This window comes from Petaurus breviceps, unplaced genomic scaffold (genome assembly GCF_028583685.1).
Source record: "Petaurus breviceps papuanus isolate PSGF00001 unplaced genomic scaffold, PetGlider_PUasm1.0 38, whole genome shotgun sequence".
Classification (NCBI taxonomy): Eukaryota; Metazoa; Chordata; class Mammalia; order Diprotodontia; family Petauridae; genus Petaurus; species Petaurus breviceps.
In genome coordinates, this window is record NW_027186304.1 from 8,551,157 (window position 1) to 8,575,903 (window position 24,747).

General features: G+C 33.6%; 1 protein-coding gene across 5 annotated transcripts in view; it reads right to left on the reverse strand.

Annotated features, from left to right (window-relative positions):
• CCDC102B (coiled-coil domain containing 102B) overlaps positions 1 to 24,747 on the reverse strand; it is a 762,014-nt gene that overhangs the window by 327,888 nt on the left and 409,379 nt on the right. The window lies entirely within an intron of this gene.

A 24,747-nucleotide genomic window follows, 5' to 3' on the forward strand; every position in this document is an offset into this window, starting at 1 on the left:
CACATAATATTGGAATTCTGCACTGAATCCGCCCAGAGATCCCAGTGCCTTTCCTACTGCTCTCTTGCCATTATGAACTGCCTGGGGCTTTTGTGGTCAGGTTGTTATTGGCCTCCTGGGCCAACCTCAACCCCCCGCCCCACTCTCCTCAGACTCGCTGAGCTCCTTTCTACCTTTTTAGGCTTTTCTATCTCAGAGTTTCTTTGGGATTCCAAGCCATCTTCCATCTATCTCAGAGCTTGGTAAAGTAGTCAACGGAGACTGTTGATATTCCTTTTTAGATAAGTGAATTTATAAGCCCCAAAAAGTGTTTTTGGGAATCAGTGCTCCCCTATATCATGACTTAGCCCATTATCATTTTTCCACAAATCTACTTTCCTTTCCATTTATATCAAAAATGGGAACATGTTACTGTGAAGAGGAAAAAGATTTTTTACAATACAAATACATAAAGTTTTTAAGCTATAAATATCAATATATAATTAAACTTCTCAAGAATGTTTTAACCTCTCTAATTTCTCCTTTTTCTGGTCTACATAAGTTTTAGTCCATGATACTCCCTTATCCCTTCATATTTGGTATAAAATACTCCTATCTGCCCTCTAAAGAATGGTGGGTTGTTCATCTTCTAATTCTTGGAACTAGTACTTACTGTTGATGCTGCTCTAGCAGCTTATAAAATTTAATTTTTTTTAAATGGCAAGTGAATTTTATAAGAACTTCTCTGTCACCCTTCTTTCAAAGGATTATCATTACAGTAAATTGCTGAATCACTTAGAAACATGCACCAGCAGTTATCTGAAATCTAAATATCTTCCTGTAGCTTATTTGTAATGTATAATTGGATTCTGTCCAAGACAGATATTCACTTGAAATGTCAAAGGGGTAATGAATGGCATTTTGTATGGGAAAGTTACTTGAATGGTAAGATTTGTACTTAAGATAATTGTGTAATGTGTTCTGCTCTGTAGAAAAACTGTCTTAGCAGCTGTAGGAATACTAAGTAATGAGCAGAAGAATCTGGGAGTATTTAATCTGGAGAAGAAAAAATGATGGCAACACGATAGTAATATCAAAACATTTTAAAGGTTGTAAATAGGAGAGGAATTGGACAAATGGGTGGAAGTTTCCTGGAGTCAGATTTTTGTTATAATCAGGAAAAGCAGTCTCATTCTTGGTATTGCCTCCAGTGGAATTGGCTGCATTACTATACAGAAAGTTCCTAATCTTCGGTGATTTTAATCAGATGATAGATTGCAAATTGTAGTTCTGATTCATAATTTGGGTATGGAGGTGACTTCTGAGTATATACCCTTTCAATATGAAACATATGGTTCTATTATCTGTAGTTGTAGTATGGTGTGACATTTTTGTCTGATCTTAAATGTGAAAAAATAACAACATAAATTAGACTTATATATAGAAAATAATATTCACTAAACTGTCAACTTATTGAAAAAAATGAGCCTCTAGATAATAAATAAGTAATATGCACTATTTTGTAGATCAGCATGAGTTTAGTTTGAAGGTGTAGATCATTTAGAAGGATTTGCTTCTATATAAAAAAAACCTAGCATAAATAAGCACCAAAATAATAGTCCTCCATTGTAGTATATGATAATAAAAGTGGTACAAAATTTACAAATTTAAAGCACCTGAAATTTCTGTCTTTAAATTAGCTCATTTATTTTATCATCTTAGTTTGTTGAAAAGATAAAAACTCTTAAAAATTTAAGTCTTAAGGCTCACTCCTAAGTTTAAAACAAATTAAGTAATATCAGTCCACTCTTTAGTAAACAAGAGTAAACTTTTCCACTCATAAGTGTTTAAAACATCCAGCACTAAAATTACAACATGTTTGATTGCTACTAAGCACTAAAAATAAAGAGAATCTTCTTGAAAATCAAGTAATGATATAGTGAGAAAGTGAGAAAGCTGAATCAAAACATCTTTTGCATCTGTGAGACAGGCACACATAAACAAAAGTTTACTATTTGGGGGTGGGTGGTGTTTGTTTTTGTCCAGTTTGAAAAAGAAGTGGGCAGTGGTGGTAAACAAAAATAATTAGTAGTCACTGCATTTGTAGTCTCAAAAATAACAGAGTGTATTGATTTTCAGAGATCCTGAAATTAATGCATATCAATTCACACATATCATTTATAACTCAAAAATTGTTAAACAATTTTACTTGAATAATTGAAATAATAACTTTACAGTCTGCTGACACCCTTGTTATAATCCAGCTTTGTTTAATAACAGTATCACAAGGGCAGTTGTCTCATAAAAGTCGATGGACATACGCTGGATTAGCACCATGATCAAATCGAGTAATTTATATTTAAAAATTCACAAATCCTCTAAAATGAGTCTATAATAAGAATTCATTAAACAACATGTCCCATTTTCTAAGGATTGATATCATCATGTTCTTTTTTGATTTAGTTTGTTACCCTAACAAACAAGAAGAGATAAGCCTTCAAAGAGGAGAACTACAATATCTTGATAAACAATTAAAAATTATCTATAGTGTATACTAATATTTAAAGAGAAGGGCCTTTTTACAATCCTCAGAAAGTCCTTCTATAACCTTCTCCTTTCTCTATTTTTGTCAGTTATAAAGAGCTTGGCCCTTTTGAGGGCATTAAGTGGCAGCAACATTAGTCTATCATCCTTCTTAAAAGAAATCTATTTGTAATAATGACTTTCCTTCAAAACAACAAGGGGAATGATATGAACATGCCTTAAATAAGTTTCTAACTATTTCAATAAGACATAAAGATTTGATCTTTTCCTTAAGCACTTTGAAAGATCTTGAAAATATATTTTCTGAGAGTAAACATCATCTTAATTTTTTTTTTGCTAAAAACCCATGTGAACCTGGAAATGTAACAAAAATCAAGCCATTAGAAAAATTAATTCAATAAATTTGCAACTTGAAAATTAAAGGTAACACCATTAAAAATTGAGAAACAGATCAATTAAATTTTATATCTATGTAGGGAGGATTTTATATAATCTATAGAGATGATCACAAGGATTCAAATAAATAATTTCAATTACAAAAAATTGAAACTGCTTTAAATAGGCAGAATCAAAGAAAGGAAGATAATAAGGAAAGAGGCTACTTGGGGAAAAGCCTTTGCATCAAATATTTCTGTCAAGGGTCTCAAATCTAATGTATAAAGGGAACTAATAAAAAATATATGACATTCCTCAGTGGAAAAGTGATCAAAGATATGAATAAAAAATTCTCAAAAGAGCAACTACAAGCTATTAAGAATCTTATGAAATATTGATCCAAATGTCTAATAAAAATACAAATCAAAATAATTCTGTAATTATCATGCATGACCCAACACTTTTCCCAGCATCTGCCACATTATAGGAACTTAATAAATGCTTGTTGACTTGACATATGTCAAGCTTGGAGGCATACCAAAGATAAGAATAACCCATATAATAGATTCTGAGAAAGGCAGGTATATGAATGCATCGTTGGAACATCCATCACTTGGTCCAACCATTCCAGAAAGCAATTTGAGGTCATGTTAAGAAAGTGAATAGTAATCCCATGCTCTTTAACTGAGAGATTTATGTTGCTACTGGACATATACCTTAAGGGAATAAGAGATATGAAGAAGATCCAATATACACCAAAATGTGTGCTGTTTTCCATAACAGAACTTGTTGTTGTAGTTGTTGTGACAAGAATTGGAAACAGATTAGATGCACGCTGAGTATGAAATGGTTAAACAACCTGAGTTACTTGGATGTGTTGTAATGTCACTCTGCCTTAATATGTACATAAAAAATATGGGTAAATGTGGAAAGATTTTTGTGAAATTATATGAAGAAAAACAAAAAAACATGGGAAAAAGTTCTGCATAATTGCAATGATTAAGCTTTATCCCAAAGAAAAGATATGAAGATGTACCTCCCTTCTTTCTTTGCAGAGGTGAGGGACAATGGATATTGAACAAGCATATCAGAACAGGCTTGAGTATTTAGATTTGCTAGACTGTTTTTTAATTTCTTTTATTCTTTTTAAAATGATTAGCTGTATGGGTAAAGGATGGAAAAGTGTATATTTTGAAATGAAGGTCATGTAAAAACAAAAGATGCAAAAAATATATAATTATTAAAATGATTCTAAAATATTAGCATATATTCAATTATGAAGATTTTTTTCTGAATTGAATTCTATAGAGTTGCACACGTATGGTAAAGGATCGACCACTGAAATAATGGATGACAAAGAAAGAGCACACAAGGACCATGAATATGTGGTGACTTTCACTAGTTCAGTGAAGTAATATGCTTAGAGCTTAGATCAAATGAACAAAGAATAATTTCCTATGTAACCATCAAGAAATAAAGAATAGGGCCTTCTGCCCATTTCTCTCATGTGAATCAGAGTTAGATAATTTCATCCAGGAGTATATTGGAGTCAGTCTAACTGGCTCTTGACAGATCTGATTGTTAAATATTCAGTATGAACTGAATGCCTTAGAAAACAACAAACACTAAAAATCAGGATTTGATTTATAATATTTTGATACATAATTCAGATTAAACTTAAAAGCATATATACCCTTTTCCCCAGACAGGCAATTGTTAAACATTTACCAGAACAATCTTGAATAAAGATAGTGGAAAGAATAAATGAGTGTCAGAACAGCACTGGAATACCTTACCTCATGTAAAATAGCACTCTCAGAAATAGGCTATGAAAACTGCTTTTATTGACTCTAAGGACACAAAAGACAGATAGGCGGGACTTCTGTTGTCAATATGGCAGAATGAGGAAGGAATCCTCTGAAACCTCCCAAATTCCCCTCCAAACAACTAGAAACCCACTTTAGAATCAATCTAGGATCCTGGGAAGCAGCTTACCAGCTGGGCAAGAAAGGTCTCTCTCACTAAGGTGGGAGGGGAGCAAATTCTAAAAGCAGCAGCAGTAGCCAGTCAGTCTCACAGCAGGGGACTTTCAGCAAAGCTCCAAGTCTGGGGCAATCCTCCAGTAAGGCCCCACCCTAGTTCAAATCAGCAGGCCCCTAAAAGGCATAGCAAGCCCCCACCCCAGCAACCCCATCCCCAACACTTGCTACCAGCTGGGCCTTGACCCCATTACTTACCAATAGTAAAGCCGCATGCCAACATGTCCAACAGTGGGATCTATCAGTGGGAAGTATCAGCAGAGCGACACTGGTTCCCCAGCAATTGAGCAGCAGGGCCTGTTTCCATAGGAACCTAGTAGCTGGATCATGTCCCTGAGGCAAATCAGAAACAAGATCCCTCCTACTGGGCCAGGCACCAGAAATGATATTTTACAATAATATTAGAAAAAATGCCACACCCCTGGGTTAGGCCACCAGCTAAATCCCACATCCAAGGGACACCAACAGGGAGCCTCCCACCCCTAGTACAACCGAGAAATGTAACCTATACTCTAATGAAAGCAAGCAATTGAGCCCTGAGCCCCAGTGAAAGCTAGCAGTAAGACACTGAGCCCTAGTAGAAACCAACTCTCATATAAAATCATCAAGTCACCAAAAGGAAGAAAAAAATTAGCAAAAAGACCTCCCACAAAAAAACAAGAAGTTGTCTATAGAAAGTTACTATGGTTACAGGGAGGCTTAATATGAAATGGTTACATATGAAGCCTCAAAGTTAAATATAATTTGGTTCCAGGTAATAAAAGAATTCCTGGAAGGGAATTAAAAAGTATTTTAAAGACAAAATTAGAGAAGTAAAAGAAAAATTGGGGGGGGGGGGAAATGAGAATAATGTAAGCAAACCATGAAAAGAGAGTCAATAGCCTGGGGGAAAGTATGTAAAAATTTACCAAGGAAAATAACTCTCTGAAAAATTTGTCAAATGGAAAAAGTACAAAACTTCACTGAAATAATTCCTTAAAAATTAGAATTGAGCAAGTGGAAGTTAATGAATCTTTGGGACATCAAGATACTATGAAACTAAATCAAAAAAGTAAAAAATAAAACATCGAATTTCTTATTGGAAAAACAACTGTCCTAGAAAATAGATCCAGTAGAACTAATATAAGAATTATTGGATTACCTGGAAGACATGATTAAAAAATAGCCTAGACAAAAATCTTTCAATGAATTATCGAAGACAATGGCCCTGATATGTTAAAATCAGAGGGCAAAATAGAAAATGAAGAAGAATCCACTCATCACTGCCTGAGAGAAATATCAAAATGAAAACTCCCAGGAACATCACAGCTAAATTTCAGAGCTCACAGATCAAGGAAAAAGTACTGCAAGTAGCCAAGAATAAAGAATTCAAGTACCAGGGAGCTGCAGTCAGTAGTACACAACATTTGGCAGCTTCCACATTAAAGACCTGGAGAGCTTGGAACATGATATATGAGAAGGCAAGGAAGTTGGAATTGTAACCAAAAATCATTTAGCCAGCAAATTGAATATATTCTTTCAGGGAAAATAAATGAATATTTAATGATGTAGAGGACTTTCAAGCACTCCTAATTAAAAGACAAGAGCTGAATAAAAAATTTGACCTCTCAATATAAGATTCAAGTGAAATATAAAGGGGCAAAAAAGAAACAAGGAGAAAATATAAGAAAGTCAATAAAGTTATTCTGTTTATATTTCTATATGGCAAGATAATATTTGTAATTCTTAAGAACTTTATTACTATAAGAACAATTAGAATGAGTACATATAGACAGGGCTGAGGGTGTAAGGTGACTGATGGGATGATACTATCATCCTTCCCCCCAAAGAAAAGGGGGAATGAGAAATACAATTGGATTGTAAAAAGAAAGAGGGGGAAAATTGAATACGGCAAATTATCGCACATAAAAGAGTTACAAAGAGCTTGTAAAATGGAGGGGAAGTTTGGAGGGATGAAAGACACAGCTTAAACTCCTCTCTCATTAAAATTGACTCACAGAAGGAATAACATATACACTCAATTTGGATACAGAAATCTATCTTAACCTAAAAGGAAGTAAAAAGGGATAAGGATAACAGAAGGGGAAGGGGGACTGATAAAAGAGAGGGTATACAGGGGAAGTATATTTACTAGAAGCAAAATATGTATGAGGGGGGAAATGGTAGGGGGAAAGGGAAGAGAGGGTATAAACAAGGGGAAAATAGCATGGAAGGAAATATACAGTTATAATTATATATGTGAATGGAATGAGCTCATCTGTAAAATGGAACCAGATAACAGAATAAAATAGTTAACCATTGATTAATTTGATTTCAAAAAGGAAAAATAATTAAACCAAAATACTACTACTCAAAATTAAGAGGATATTAAGACAATTGTTAGGAGTCATTTTGTCCAGACATATGCCAATAAAGTTTATAATCTAAATGAAATGAATATCACCAAAAATATATATTAACCAGATTAATAGAAAAAGACATAAAATGCTTAACTGCATCTTAGAAAAGGAAAATGAATGAAGCATCAATGAAATTCCAAAGGAAAAAAAACAGACCTGATGGACTAGCAAGCTAATTCTACTAAACATTTAAAGAATAGATAATCCCAATACTATATAATTATGACACAAATATGATGCTGATACCTAAACCAAGAAGAGCCAAGAGACAGAAAGAATTCCCTAATGAATATTGATGCAATTATTTTAAATAAAATATTTGCAAAGAGATTAGAGTGATACATCACAAGGATCATACACAATGACCAGGTGGAATTTCTTCCAGGAATGCAGGGATAGTTATCTATCAGTCTTAATATCAATAATATAACCAACAAAAATCATATGATAATCTCAATAAATGTACAAAAAGCTTTTGAAAAAAATATAACACCCATTCCTCTTAAAAACAATAGAGAGCATAGGAATCAATATAGTAAGTGATATTTTGCTAACACCATCAGCACACATTATCTGTAATGGGGATAAGATAGAAACCTTCCCAATTCAATCAGGGATGAAGCAAAATTGACCACTATCAGCTCTATTATTTAATACTGTTCTAGAAATGTTAGCTATAACAATAAGAGAAGAAAAAAGAAATAGAAGGAATATAGACTAGGTAATAAAGAAAAAAAAATCTCCCTTTGCCGATGATATGTTGCTAAACTTAGGGAACCCTAGAGAATCAGAAAAAATTTAAATAATCAACTTTAGCAAAGTATTGGGACATAAAATAAACCCATAAAATCATCAGCATTTCTATATATGACCAACAAAGTCCAGCAGCAGGAGATAAAAAGATAAATTTCATTTAAAATAATTGTAGACAATATAAACTACTTTGGAGTCTACCTACCAAGAATACTATAAAACACTTTCTCACAAATAAAGTCAGAGCTAAACAATTGGAAAAAATATTAATTTCTCATGGTTAGGTCAATCCAATATAACAAAAATGACAATTCTACCTAACTTAATCTACTTACTTAGTGCCATACCACTCAAACTATCAAAAATTATTTTATAGAGCTAGAAAAAATAATAGCAAAATTCCTCTGGAAGAACAAAAGCTCAAGGAATCAATGATAAAAAATGAGAAAGAAGTTAGTTCAACTATACCAGATCTCAAATTGTATTACAAAGCGGTAATTATCAAAACAATATGGTACTAGCTAAGAAATACAGTAGTGGATCAGTGGAATAGATTAGATACAAATTACATTACAGCAAAGTACACAGTAATCTAGCATATGGTGAACCAAAAGACCCAAGTTTTGGAACAAAAACTTATTATCTGAGAATAACTTCTGAGAAAACTAGAAAATGGTATGGCATAAACTAGGTATAGACCAACATTTCATGCCATATCCCAAGATAAATTAAAACAAGGTACATGATTTACAGAAAAAGGGTAATACCATAGGCAAATTAAGGGAGCATGGAATAATTTATCTGTCAGATTTATGGATAAGGGGCAGCTTTAGGGCCAAAGAATATATATAGAGTGTCATAAAATGTAAAATAGAGAATTTAATCATATAAAATTCAAATTTTTTTGCACAAACAAAACCAATGCAACTATAATTATAAGGACAGCAAAAACTGGGGGGAGAAAATATTTTGCAACAAGTATATCTGATAAAGACCTCATTTCTCAAATACAGAGGAAACTGAGTCAAATTTTTAAAAATATAAGGTATTTCCCAATTAAGGAGAGAGGATATGAAGAGGCAATTTTCAGACAAAGAAATCAAAGTCTCTATAGTTATATAAAAATGGTCTAAACCACTCAATATTAGAGAAATGCAGATTAAAGCAACTTTGATGCACCACCTTATAGCTATCATATTGGCTAATACATAGTATGTTTCTAGGGAATTTGAGAAAACTGAGACATCGATGCCCTGTTGTTGGAGTTGTGAACTGATCCAACCACTGTGGAGAGCAATTTGGAACTAAGAACAAAGAACTATAAAACTATACATAACCTTTGCTCCAGAAATACCACTGCTAGGTCTATATCCCAAAGACATCTGAAAAAAAAGGGGAAAGTGCCTACTTGTACATTAATATTTACAGTAGCTCTTTTTGTGGTGGCTAAGAATTGGAAATTGAAGGAATATTATCAATTAAGTAATGGCTAAATTAGTTATGGTATATGATTGTAATGGAATATCATTGTGCTATAAGAAATGAAAGCAAGATAATTAAGAAAAAAACAAACCTGGAAAGACTTACATGAACTGATGCATAGTGAAGGGAATAGAGCCAATAATACATTGTACAAAGTAACAACAAAATTGTTTGATGAAGAATTGTGAATGACTTAACTATTCTCATCAATACAAGAATCCAATACAATCCCAAAGAACTAATGATAAAGCATACTATCTGCCTCCATAGAAAGAAATGTTTTTATTTTAATATATACTGAAGCTTTCTGTTTTTCACTTTCTTTTATTCCTTTTATTCAAATCTTCCTGTACAAAATAACTAATATGTAAATGTCTTACATAATTGCACCTATATCTCATTGTTTACCTATCAGGAGGTTGACAGGGGAGGGAGAGAGGGAGGAATAAAATTTGGAACTCAACACTTTAAATAAAAATGTCAAAAAAAGGTAATCTGGACTAGATCTAGATCTGACTATTATATATACTATATAGATCTGATCATTCTCTGTCTCTCATTATCTATGTCTATCAATGTATGTAGAGCTATATAAATATGTGCACATATGTTTATGTGTATAGATGTATATGCCTGGTTATATCTAAATATCATATTTATACAGTTTGAATTAATATGTACATAGTCTACATTTATTTCACCTTCTAAGAAAGCATCATCCCATCTCATTGGCAATCTCTACTCACTGCAATACTTAAAATTGGAATAACAGAGATGGAGCAAGTTAGGATTAATATGTATTGGAAAAGGAGTACAGCAATTCTCATCTTTTCTCTTACTTCTTAATCTCTGACTAGTTTGAACTTTTCAAAGCATCTAAGTTTTTGAAAAGGGGGGCGGGGGGGTCTTATTGTATAAGAGTTTGTTATGTAATCTTGATCCCTAAATGCCTTACCAGAGCAAATTACATAATAAGAAAAACTTACCTTAAGTAGAAAAAAAAACATACTGCATATTCTGTTTTCCTTTTTAGCAAAGACATCTCCTTTCTATCTACATTTACAGGACAAGGGCCATGGTCATGTTTTCTGTCTTAAAAAAGCAATATGTACTTTCTTAGTTGATGACACTTATGGATTTGGGTGTTCTTTTCTTTCATAGCAGATTTGTTGCATCCATCTCTCTGGTTTCTTATTTTAATCACTAAATGGAGATGCTATGCACAAAAGAATGAATTAGCATTCACAGTGTTCAGCCAAGTAAATGTGGTGAAAATGAGATTGTGCATGGTTTGTAACTGTCTTGATATTATACTCTTAAAATTATAATATACATATTGTTTTATATGGTGAGTTAAACACATGAATTATAATATAAATATGAGCACATGTATATCCATTTGCTTATGCATATGTATATATTATCTGCTGATAGGCACATATGTGCATTTGTGCATGCATGCAATACATGTATGCTTATATGTAGGTGGCTGTGTATGTAATTTTGCCTTCTATGTACCAGGCATAGGACTCAATGCTTAGGTGCTGGAAGAGATCACTATATATAATAGTAGATAATATTCAACTCTTTCTTCTGATATTTGAAATAATTTTACCTTTCTGGACTACAGGTAGTATTTTAAAACTCTAAATTATAAATAGTTTGCCATCTAAATACATAAAAGGAAGTTTCCAAAGCAATGTAATCATGAGATATCCAGACATCTGTATCCATATATAGGTGCATTTTTTCTTTCTTTAATATTATTTTGCTTATGCTAGCAAGAAAAGCTTGCCTTTCCTAAGCACATGTGAAGTCATTATCATGTGTGGATATGGGGAGGTGGAATAAAGCTACTGATAATAACCGAGATTATATATGTGTTTTTTCATCATAAAAGCAGATATAATGATATACTGAGATGAAAAGTTTTATTTACGTAAACCTCCAAGGGGATATAATATGATCTTGCCTTTGTCTATGAGGTACACCAAGACTGAGTGAGCTTGGTTCTGAAAGTGATTAATGACACAGAATTCTTCTACAGCTACTTCCTTTTTGTTAACCATGTGCTAAAAAAACAATCTTTGGTTTGGTTACTGAGCCCTAACTGAATGTGCCTTCAAAAGGCACTAACCATTCAATTCTTTCTCTTCTTTCTTGCCTGGCCATGTTTGAATTAAAAGTCAGTGATTTCTGTAACCTTCAAGGTAGGGAGAGAAAGCTAAAGCCAATAGCCTATTTTCTTCACCCAGGATTGCATAATGCTATGACAAAGATCTTTATTATTTTTTCTCCTATTGCCTTTCGTGAAAGAATATTAGAGGTAGAACAGATTAGGCTGCAACCTCTTGAGTTTAGAAAAAAAAAATTGACCACCATAGGTCAAGCAAAAAATTGCAGTGACCAAACCCTGTAAGAACTGAAGCAAAGGATCTAAGGCAGCCAAAAGGGAGTACCTAATCCATTGGTACGGTTAACTTTGAGTAATTTACTGCAACTGCTTTAACACTGAGCCCAATCTTCACAAGGATATAGATGAAATGGTATAGATGAAAGTGTGTCTCTAGGTCTGGAGAGGGGGTTAAGGGGGAGGAAAGGATGGCATGTGTTTGTACTTCTATTCTATCTGTATTTTTTAGTAAATATCCCTTTTATAAAAGTTAATTTATTTTAAATGGTTAAATGATATTTGGGTATCTTTTGAGAAGATACTATAACTAATGATTGATATTGCAAAGAACAATGGGGTGAAGACTTGAGCCAAAAGCATTAAAAATTTACCCCAAACCTTCAAAGGTACCCATAGCACACTAAGGAGATGTAACTTTAATTTGGTACCCTAAATTCCTAGTACACATAGGCATTAGGATAAGGTTCCCTAGATCTTATTGGTACTACATGGGTAACTAAAATTCATTTTAATTTTACTTGAATAATAAAATGGCACACAAAACTTTCCATTCATTGTTAAAACTTTCCTCTGCTAAATTTTGCATTATGAAACTAGATTTCCTAACTTTAATGTCATGATTTCATTTCACTTCCCAAAATAGTTAAAGGTTTTTACTTTTATGACTCATGTGAATAACCATACATGTTTTCCAGGATCTTTTTTAAACCCTTCATTATTAATAAGTCATTATTGGAGTTAGAATTGAGAATGAAACATAAGACAACAATATTTTACAAATTAATGAACATTTATAGTCATCTAAAACAGTGACAGTATCTTTTATTTTACTTATATAATTGAAATGCATTTCAATCTGCCATTTTGGCTAAATGTATCATTGTAGAAGTCTGCACAGGTGCTTTGAAGATATAAATTTTGTGAGAAATCTGTACAGAGTGAAAAGTGCTATCATTTGGTATTTGCTGCTGTCAGAATATTACTCACATTATATACATAAAAAACAGTATAAGAAAGTCATGCTTTCGTCCCTAGAATGTTCTAGATTGTCTTTCACTTAGCAATTTTAAGGTTTTAAGATGGGTTGCTATCTAGAATCTAGCTATCTAGAATGATGATTATGAAAAAAAATTGAGGGAATGCACCAGTAATATCAGTGAGTCTTTCTCCCTAAGAAAGGTTTCTTCCTGATGTGAAATTATGTTGAATAAACTTTGATGTCTAGTTGTAGTCTAAACTACTACAACATGTATTAAGAATAATTTTTAAGGATGTAAGTGTAAGTTTATGGAACTGAGGGATTAGATACAGAATAGATGTTATAGCTAGTGGCAGACTCAGATGACCTGGAAATGATGAATGAATTCTTTTAATTCGATGAAAAAGGAGTTATGGGAAAGCATAAAAAGTTGTTAAAATGATAAGGATGTCTAGATCTTATTAGCATTACACTAACAATTAACAAAAGGAATGCATTAGATTTAAAAGAGATTCAGAAAGCTTTCCCATAGATGGTGAGATTTTAGTTGGGATTTCAGGGAAGCCAAGGAGTTTGACATAGTAGAGTAAGGAGAGTGATCCAGGCATGGGAGACAGTCAGGAAAAAGTGCCAAAAGTAAAGAAATGAAGTGTCTTGTTCCTGGAAAAGCCAAGAAGCCAATGTCACCAGAGTGCAGAATACGTGTTAAGGAGCAAGGTGTAAATAGACTGCAAAGATATGAAGGGACTATGAAGAACTTTGAAGGCCAGAGCCTTACTTATTTGATACTGGAGGCAATAAGGAAGCATTAGAGATTATAAAATAGGGGGTGAGATGATAAGACCTATGCTTTAGGAAAATCAATTTATTGCCTGGGCAGAGAATGAACTGGAGTACGGAGAGACTTTAGACAGTAATTTTGCAATAGACATGCATGAGGTGATGAGTGCTTTAAAAAGATGGCAATGTCATAGAAGAGAAAGGATCATATAAGACTGATGTTGTAAAGGTCAAATTATTAGGCCTGAGAAACTAACTTAATTCAGACTTTGAGTTAGTAAGGAATCCAAGATGACTATTAAGTCATGAGCCTGAGAGACCAGGACAATGGCATTGCCAAAAAAGAAAGGAGGAGAATGGGAGGATCTAGGGCAATGGTGGGGAACCTGTGGCCTTGAGGCCACATGTGGCCCTCTAGCTAATCAAGTGCAGCCCTTTGACTGAATCCAAACTTCACAGAACAAATCCCCTCAATAAAAGTATGTGCTCCTTAAAACTTGGACTTAGTCAAAAGGCCACACCCAAGGACCTAGAAGGCCATGTGTGGTTTCCCGGCCACAGGTTCCCCACCCTGGTCTATGCTGAAAGATGATGAATTGAATATCAAACATATTGAATTTGAAATGTCTACTAAATATCAAATTCAAGGTGTCTAAAAGGGAGTTGGAGGTGAGAGACTTGAAGTCAGCAGAAAGTTTGGAGCAGAATCGATAGATATGAGAATCATCAGCATAGAGATCATAATTAAATCCATAGGAGCTAATGAAATTACCTAGTGAAGTAGCATAGAGGAAGATTAACAGAGGGCCCAGGACAGAGCCCTGAGGACACCTATAGTGAGAGGGCATGACCTGGAAGAGAATCCAACAAAGGAAACAGAGAAGGAGCAGTCACATAAATAGGATAGATAGATGGGAGGATAAATGAGAGAGATTTGTGTCCCAAAAATCTAGAGAGGAGAGAGTATTGAGGAGGAGTGACCTACTGAATCAAAGGAGATAAGCAAGAATGAGTAGTGAGAAAATCTAATTAAATTTGGTAACTAAGTGATCATTAATAGCTTTAAAGAGAGTAATTTCAGTGGAATGATAGGTTTGAAAGTCATAGTGAAAGGGGTTAAGAAAAGTGTAAGAGGATCAAATGGATCCTTTAGGAAAAGGAAATAGATTGGCCAGTTTCAATCACAGAGAGGGATTTTTCTAAGTAAATGCCATTACAATTTTTGCCAGAATCATCCTTAATAGGCTCCTCCTTCACCTGGAAAATTGATCATCTACCTGAGAACCAGTGTGACTTCAGATAGGGCTGAAGAACAATTGATATGGTGTTTTCTGCCCAGCAACTCTAGGAGAAATTCAAGGAGCAAAATGGAGGTCCCTACAAGCTTGTTGATCTGCCCAAGGCTTTTGATACTGGCAGTTGTGAGGGTTTGTGGAAGATCATGGTAAAATCTGATTGCCCAAAAAAGTTCATCAATATTATATACAAGTTCCACAACAACATGCTTGCAGAGGTTCTGGATAATTGACAATGCTCTTTTGCTCTCCCAGTCACCAACAGAGTGAAGCAAGGCTATGTGCTTTCTCCCATGCCTTTTTAGCATGATGTTTTCAGTGATATTGTCAGATGCCTTCAACAATCAAAAGAGCATCAAGGTCAGTTACCACATTGATGGTAAGTTATTTAACTTGAAAAGGCTACAAGTCAAGACTAACATGGAGCAAGAGCTGGTATGTGACTATCTCTTTGCAGATGATTATGCATTCAATGCAGTCTCTTAGGCTGAAATGCAATAAAAGATGGCTCAGTTCTCTTCTGCTTGTGCTAATTTTGCCATAACAATACCCAAAAAACAAAGGTTCTCCATCAGTCAGCACCACATATTACATGTATGCAACCATTCGTTACAGTAAATGCAGAAATTTTCAATACTGTGGGTAACTTCACTTTGGCAGCATACTTTCCAGGGATTCACACATAGATGATGAGTTGATGCATGCATTATGAGAGCTAGCTCAATTTTGGGGAGGCTCTGAAGGAAAGTGTGGGAAAGAAGAGAGGTATTAGATTACCTACCAAACTGAAGGTCTACAAATCCATTGTGCTGACTTCATTGTTGTTAACCTGTGAAACCTGGATAGTCTACCCGTGCCATGCTAGGAAACTGAATCACTTCCATTTGAATTGTCTAAGGAAGATTCTAAAGATCACCTGCCAAGATAAGGTACTAGTCACTGATGTCCTTTCTTGATCTGAACTGTCAAACATTCAAATTCTACCACAGAGAGTAAGTGCAACTCTGAAAGTCAATTGTTTGTCCAAAATATTATTTTAAAGCGAATTCACATGCTCACATAGAGGTTAGAAAAAATGATAGAAGGTCTCTCTGAAGCACTTTGGAATTGATTGTGTGACAGGGGAGACACTGGCACAGGACAATCCATCATTCCATGGCCATATAAAAGAAGGTGTTGTATTCTATGAGCAAAGCACAATTGAAGGAGCTCAAAATAAATGTCAAATGCAAAAATTTAGAGCCACTCCAAATTTTCATATGTACTACATTGTGCTCAACCTCTGGTAGAGTCTTCAGAGTTAACATTGGTCTGATCAGTCTCAGTTGGACATATTGTATTTTCACCCCGACCTAGTGATGTCTTTTTGAACTTCTTTGAGAATGAAGGACACCAGCTAACCTTTGCGGAGTGCAGTTTTAGTGGAATGACACATTTCAAAGCCATATTGAAAGGGATTAAGAAGAGAGAAAAAATAAAGTCATATAAATCCTGCCATGAGCTTCTCAGCAGTAAATGAGCTATTCTTCCTCCAACCTCAGAAAAATTCTGGTTGATCTCTCCTCTACCGTTATTGTATCATAACTTCTATTATGGTTGTTTGCATATTTATCTTTTTTTTTTTTAAGCAATCGGGGTGAAGTAACTTGCACAAGGTTACACAGCCAGTTATTTCTGGGTGTGGTGCTAAGTATATGAGCCCGGATTTGATTGCCCAGGTCATCCCGACCCTGGGGGCCTGTGCTCTTACTCACTGAGCCAGCTGGCCAGCCCCTGCATATTTATCTTATCTCCTTTCTAGTATGTACTCCCTTAAAAACATGATTTTCTCTTATGTCATCTGTGTTCCTTCATAACATCATAGGCATTTGCTAAATGCTTTCGTATTGGAGTGGCATAAGTGAGATAACTAAGAAGTAATTTAGTCTTTGGACTTTGCTGTTATTTTTAATTTTACAAGCAGCATTACTCTTGGTATTCAACTATATATCAAAGATAATAATTTTGTTAGTTCAGAGTAATTTTGTTTCAATTTCCTAACATTATTGTTTAGACAATGTTTAGATACAGATTTAGATGTGCAGCAAAATATTTTCTTGATATATACAGATGATACAAAATTATAATCTACATTCCATATAATAGATAAGATATATATGTATATATGTGTCTATATACACATTATTGCTTCACTTATAGCTTTTTTTCTTAAAAAAAGACAGAGATCAGTGTAAATTGATGTCATAAATTTCTCCCAGTTTATGTAATTCTTTATTATGTACAGAAATTCTTCAGCAATCTTAAAGGAAATAGCCTAGCCCTGTGGTGCTATTAAGGTAAGAATAACTTATAGAGTAAGCTTTCCAGGATACATGTAAAATCAATCATTTTTACTATTATGATCAAGAAAAAATCCCATTAGAAAGTATGGTGTGCTTACGAGCATCTCCTTGAAAATTTTATATAGTTGGTGTGCTCCAAGACATGCAATATCTTACACTGCACGTGTAAATCTAATAGATCTGAAACATGATTATTTATATAATTATCCATGTGTTCTTTTCATCTGTTACTCAACATCAGAATATATTAATTGCAGACCCTATTTCTTGCAGAAATATGTATGCAGTTGTTCCTATTTTTAGCAAGAACATTTAGAGAATCTGTGATTACTTAGAAACAAAATTTGTAGAAGATTATATATATATATATATATATATAACAGCCACTAAAATTTATATAGTTGATAACAGGTTACAAAGAATTTTCACTTACATTAGTATGAACTAAGATATATGTCATCCTCAGCATGATATAGAATGGCCAAAGAGGCCTAAACTCATTTAATAGACTAGGAAATTAAGATATAGAGAAATGGCTAGCCTATATAGCTAGCAAGTGGCCAAGCCAGTTCTTGAATTCAAGTCTCTTCTAATTCACAGTCCAGTATTCTTTCTATATGCTTGGTTTAAATATAATGTTTGAGCTAGTTAGAAAATTAAGTTTACATAAAACATTTATTTTGAAACCTTAATAATTTCAAATAGACGTGCTATCTCCCACCCCTCACCACACCATATGCTGATTCCTTCCTTCCTGTTAATTGTCACTTTCTTGCACTTTTCCATTCTGCAAATATACTTATATATGAACATAACAATTTTATCTTCCAAAATTGTTCGAACTAAATTGTGTTCTTATTCCCCTCTCAACCCAGCAATCAGCACACAGTAGATACATAATAAATGTTTGTTGAATTGAATTGGTATCATTAATTCTCAGTACATCCTTTTTTAGAAAAGTAGTTTATAGCCTATGACTTATTATCCAGCAATAGATTTGGGGTATGATTCCTGGGAAAATCATTTAAATTATATCTTAGATACTATTTCTTCCAAATGAGTGTATAATATTTGTTTTATATGGTATATTGTAGAATATAATGAGGTAATATATAGGACACCCTTTCAAAATAAAAGAACTTCATACATGTGATCAGGTTTTCTCACAAAGGCTAAATTAATATATATATATATATATATATGTACCTTATCTGAGAGAGCTATGTCCCTGTATATATTAGATTGAATCTCCTTAGTCAAGATGTATGTGGAGATGGAAGATTTATGCACATAAGGTGTAATAAGATGGGCATGTTGTTCAAAATGAGAAAAACATTTGTCTAGTCATATCCTGCCCTGGTCAAATAACTTTTGAAGTGTTCCATCCATTGCTGCATGTTATATATACAATAGACACTGACAAAGTTCAGAAGATGAAAAATAGGATGTCAAGGAGATCATAAACCATGCCATATGATGCTCAGTTGAAAGAACTAGTGATATTTAGTCTGGATAAGAAATGACTTGGAATGTGAATGCTAGAGTATTATGGAAGAATAATGAGACTTAGACTTTTGACTTGATTCTAGAGGAAAGCACTAAAGCCAAAGGGCAGCTGTAATGTGAATATTTTGGCTCAGTGTAAGGGAAATTTTTCTACTAATGAGAACAATTCAAAAGTGAATTGTAAGTTAGTACTTGTCTTGACTGGAAGTCTTTCAAACAATGACTTGGTTAACCAGCTATCAGGAATGTTCTAGGAGAGATTATTATTCCAGGTATGGGCTAAACTATATAGCTTTTGAGCTCATCTTCAACCTTGAAATTACATATTGCTGTGATTTCAGAAATGAATGGTGGATACATGACAGCGAGGTGGTATAGCGGATAAAGCACCAAACCTGCTCCAAAAGACCTGAATTCAAATCCACACATGATAGCTGTGTGATTCTAGGCAACTCATATAATCTATTTTGTGTGCAAAATGGCTCAGTGGATAAAGCACTGGGACTTGAGTCAGGAAGATTTGAGTTCAAATCTGGCCTCCGACACTCAGTAGCTGTCTAACCCTGGGCAAGTCATTTTTCCTCTGTTTACCTAATCTACTAGAGAAGGAAATAGCAAACTACCCCATTACTTTTGCCAAGAAAAATTTATATGGGTCATAAAGGGTTGGACATGACCGAACAACCCCAACTATAAAATGAAGATAATAGCTTCTCCTTCACAGGGTTCTTGTAATGAAATAATTCTTAGTACAATGTCTGATATGTAGTGGTTTCTATACAAATGCCTATTATTTTTCCTTCCATACATAAACTCAAAACATTTTAATATGTTTTTGTTTATGAGATATTCTTGGTGGAAGTCAATGTTACTATTTAAGAATACCCAGAAATACTCAAAAACCCTAGCCGTGACTGAAATTAAAATGAAGTTCAATTTTGTATCTCAGCATTCAGTTGATAACAGACAGTAAGTCATTCTTCTAGTAGTAAAGAATAGATTTGGAAAGCATGTTAAATCTTTTCCTCCACCAAAATTTATTTGGATACTTCATAGTGATGGGGAGGTAAGGCTAGGGTCTCACAAAATAATCTAATGGATCCTAAACTCTAGAAGGTCCTACAAAATTGTAAAGGTTTCAAGTACAGAAAAGGTGATGTATAGTATCTGTCATCCAGGAAACAGCCTAACCAAATTCAAAGAAGCTTATCAGTTGAATACATCTGTACAGTAAAACTGGGAGTAAAGGTAGGGGAATAAAGAAGAAGAAGGATGATTAATTTTTGTTTCCCAGGAAATTATGAAGAAACACAAATCTGGAATGCCCTTTCTCCTTACCTGTGCTTCATAGATCCCTATCTTCATGTAAGATACCATTCAAGTCCAAACGCCATTTTCTGTATTTTTGTATGAAATCTTTCTGCACCTTATCAATAGTGCCCTCTCCATAGCACCTTTTATTTAACTCCTGTGTGTATACATATAGGTAAATGTATGTATATATGTGTATATATATACATGCACACACACAGAGTCTTATACACATATGCACACATGTGTATGCTTATGTCACAGATTAGTATTTATTAATTTAATGTTGCATATGTTTTGATACAACTTCTTGTCTTTGCCAAAAAATGTAAGTTCTTTTTTATGCTTATATTCCCAGTGCCTAGCATAGTGCCTGAAATGTAATAGACAGTAAATATATTTTGATTGATTTTTTGAAATATCTACTAAGCAAAAAGGTGTAATGTGTGTCATTCAATAGACACTCCAAATTAATCAAATCACAAATTATCTGAAGTATTAACTAATACATGTGATTCTTTATAATATCTATGATATAAGCAATACATATATGTATATATGTATATATATATATATATATGTATGCATTTATATATGTATATATGACAGGCATACTCTATTCAAGAATCTCCCTTAATTTCCCACTCTTTCTCTTTTCTTTTTCATTTTCCATTCTCTCTGAAGGACTTTTATTATCATGAGTGGAATTATCATCTCTATGCATATGAATAGATACATATATGTATATACATATATATGATATCTTCAACTGGATATCTCTATAGATATATCAAATTCAGCATGCCCAAAATAGAATTAATTTTTCCCCCTATCCCTTCCTAAGCATAAGCCTATATTCTCTACAAATTTCCCTGATTGTAATACCATCTAGTTAGATTGAGATAAATTTCAATAAAACATATACAGTAATTTGTAATTTTAACCACTATGTAAATATACTTTGCTTTTGCCATTGTTGTTATCAAATTACAGACATATATCTCATTATCATAACTAAACCCCCAAACCTATGAGTTTTCCTTATATGTTGATTTGGATGCACAGAATATGTTAGATGAAATTTCATGACCTGTCAAATTCCCTTCAGCTACTCATGAAGTTGATTTAAGTATATGTACACATGCATAAATGTGTTTCCATATTATTGTCATGAAAATATGTGTGCATTGCTAGATAATATTATGATTTATTTGGATTAAGGTATGCTGTGTCATGGAAGTCTCTCCCTATTTCCTGCTCATAAACTTAGAGGGTCAGAGTTTTCTGATACACTAAGAGGATAAATGACTTGCCCAGAGATGTCCAGGTAGTTTATATCTGAAGTAGGTCTTGAACTCAGTTACTCTTGACTTACAGGCAAGCTCCCTATCTATTAAATCATGCTGATTTGTACATATACATGCCTGTATTTATGTAAGTTTTAGGGCAGTACATATGAAGTGTGCATGAACAGAGGCATATGGGATAAATGAGATAATATATGTAAGGCATTAAATAAAACTTCAAATGCTATAAAATTCAAAATACAAGTTATGCTTAACTATATCAGCATGTAGTGAATCATATTTGATATGTATACTTTTGTTACATTTCTTTTCATAACATGAGCTAAGTTGTAAGTAATATATAAATTATACAGTGAATAATAAAAACCTGTAACAGCAGGAGAGAGACTTTATTCATGACAGCACAATGAATCTTTGTGTTAAATTTTTGTATTTAAAGCATTGCGAAAATGGCATATTAATTCAATACACAAAATATAACTAAGTTACAAATGTATCCTAAAATTGAAAGGTTTAATATCTTCAGAGTTCTCCAAAATATCAAAGGTAAATCTTTTGATGTTTACCCAACAAAAATTATGCCTAAAATCTTAAGTTTGCTTCTAGTCTCTCAGGTTCCCCATGGGGCATAAATGGAGAGATAAATGACCTGTATTCAGTGGGATATGAATTACTACTACATGGTTATTTCTTTCAGCAAGGTACACTTAGCCTAGTGATAATGTTTTACAACTAACCTCACTCCCTGCCCTATATTTGTCCAGGATTATAGAGATATAGGAATAAAGTTTTATTTTCTTGTAGAAAAGTGTTCCCAGCACAAAAAAAAACCTAATGTTCTAATTTTGGGGTTATTTTTTAAATCCTAAACATAATTTCAAATACTGAAAAAAAATATTTAGTACATTTTCAAAAGTGTGGTCTTGGTGCCTATTTGCTAGGATTATCTGTGTGGCATGATTAATCTAAAATTAATTAGGATTAATATTTTTTATGATGTTCTAAATTTTGTTTGATTTACTCAGAAGGAAAACGATAACCCAAAGTAACATAAGAATCAAACAAAGAGACAGATATTACCACTTATAGATACAGCAACAGCACATATGGCACCAACCATTTCATGTCAACCTAGCTGTAGATTATTACTTATGTCTCCTGTCCTGGTATATTGTTATGTATCTATGAGCATCTCTGACAACATGTTGGTCCTAATTATCTGGCTGTTCTTTCCATTGCTATACCATTTCCCTTAACACAGGCTGAGCTAGCTGGCTATGCTTCATTTTTCTAAATTATGACAAGATCAGATACCTTAATTTTTGTTTAACGATATTTATGGAGAGTGCACTGTTCTTTGGGATCAAGCTGTCATAGTATCTTCTAGGAATGTAAACATCATAAAGAATTTCCATAGTGATACCTTGTAATATCTGTAATTTTCTTATTGTGAGTACTCCCTCTACCAAAACAGGTCAGAGCCTCTCCATGTTTTCTGAGTTGCTATGGGTATAAAATTCATTACCTGATGGCCAGAAGCAGAGATTCACTTTAAAAGCCAAGATAAAAGCAATCACAATGGGCAAAAAGTAAATTAGAAAAACAAGGACCATAGATTTTTAATATTGGGATAGGGAAGATCAAAATAAGAATTCAGAAGAGGAAAGCATTGATGTTATACCTACATCTGAATCCTCAAAATGGAATATGAAGTAGTCTCAAGCCCAAAAAGCATTATTGGAAGAACTCAGGAAGTATTTTAAAAGCCAAATTAGAGAAGTAGAAGAAAAAAAATTAACAATTATCTTAAAAATACAATTGAGAAAATGGGGTAAAATATTCACTGAAGAGAACAACTCTTTAAAAAGTAGTATTAGCCAAGTGGGTAAGGAATTACAAAACCTAAATGGAGAAAATAACTCCTTAAAAGGAAAAAATGGTCAAATGGAAAAAGAGGTACAAATGCTAACTGAAGGAACAAATTTCTTAAAATTAGAATTGGGCAAATAGAAGCTAATGACTCTATAAGGCATCAACAATCAGTCAAACAAAATCTAAAGAATGAAAAAATAGAAGAAAATGTAAAATGTCTTATTGGAAAAACAGCTGATCTGGAAAATAGATCCAGGAAAGATAATCAAAGACATATTGGTCTACTAGAAAATCATGACCAAAAAAAAAAAAAAAAGAGCCTGGAGAGTATCTTCCAAGAAATCATCAAGGAAAACTGCACTGTGGTACTAGAACCAGAGATTAAAATACTCGTTGAAAGAATCTATTAAACCTCCTAAAAGAGATCCCAAATTGAAAACTCCAAAGAATATTGTAGTCAAATTCCACAAATATCAAGTCAAGGAGAAAGTTCTGCAAGAAGTCAGAAGGCAATTCAAATATTAAAGAATTAGTCAGGATCACACAGGACTTTGCAGCCTTTACCTTAAATGATCGGTGGTATTGGAATATGATATTTTATAAGGCAAAGAATCTTGAACTAGAACCACTGATGAACTACCCAGCAAAACTGAGCATAATCTTTCAGGCAAGGAGATAGACATTCAATGAAACAAGGACTTTCAGACCTCTTGTTGAAAAGGACAGAGCTCAATGGAAAATTTGATCTTCAAATAGAAGACTCAAGAGAAACAAATAAAAGAAAAAAAGGAAAAAAAATAAATAAAAAAACTTATTCAATAAGGGCAAATTATTTACATCCTTATATGGGAAGATGATAATTCTCAATCTTGAGAATTGCATATTTATTATGACTTTTGACAGGGATATACACAGATAGAGAGTGCGGTATAAATTAACTGATGTGATGATAAAAACCTAATTAAGGGGTACAAAGGGATTGGAATGGGAGAAGAGGAAAGGAGGAGGCAGAAAGGGGTGAGTTACATCATGTGAAGAGTAACAAAAATATATTATAGCAGAAGGAATGAAGGGAAGGAGACTAGCATTGTTTGACTTTCACTCTCATAGGATTTAGTTCAAGGAGGGAAGAGTACACTCAGTTAAATATTGAAATCTAACTTGCCCTATAGGCAGGAGGCGGGGAAAGGGAAAATGAAAGTGAGAGGGAGGTTAGAAAGAAGGGAAGAAGTACTAAGGGAAAAGGGTAAGTAAAGATAGGGGGACTGATAGGGATGGAATATTGAGGGAGGTGGTGGTCAAAAGCAAAACTCTTTTAAGGATAAGGGAGAATGGAGAATTAAAATTATAAATGGGGTGGGGAGATAGGAT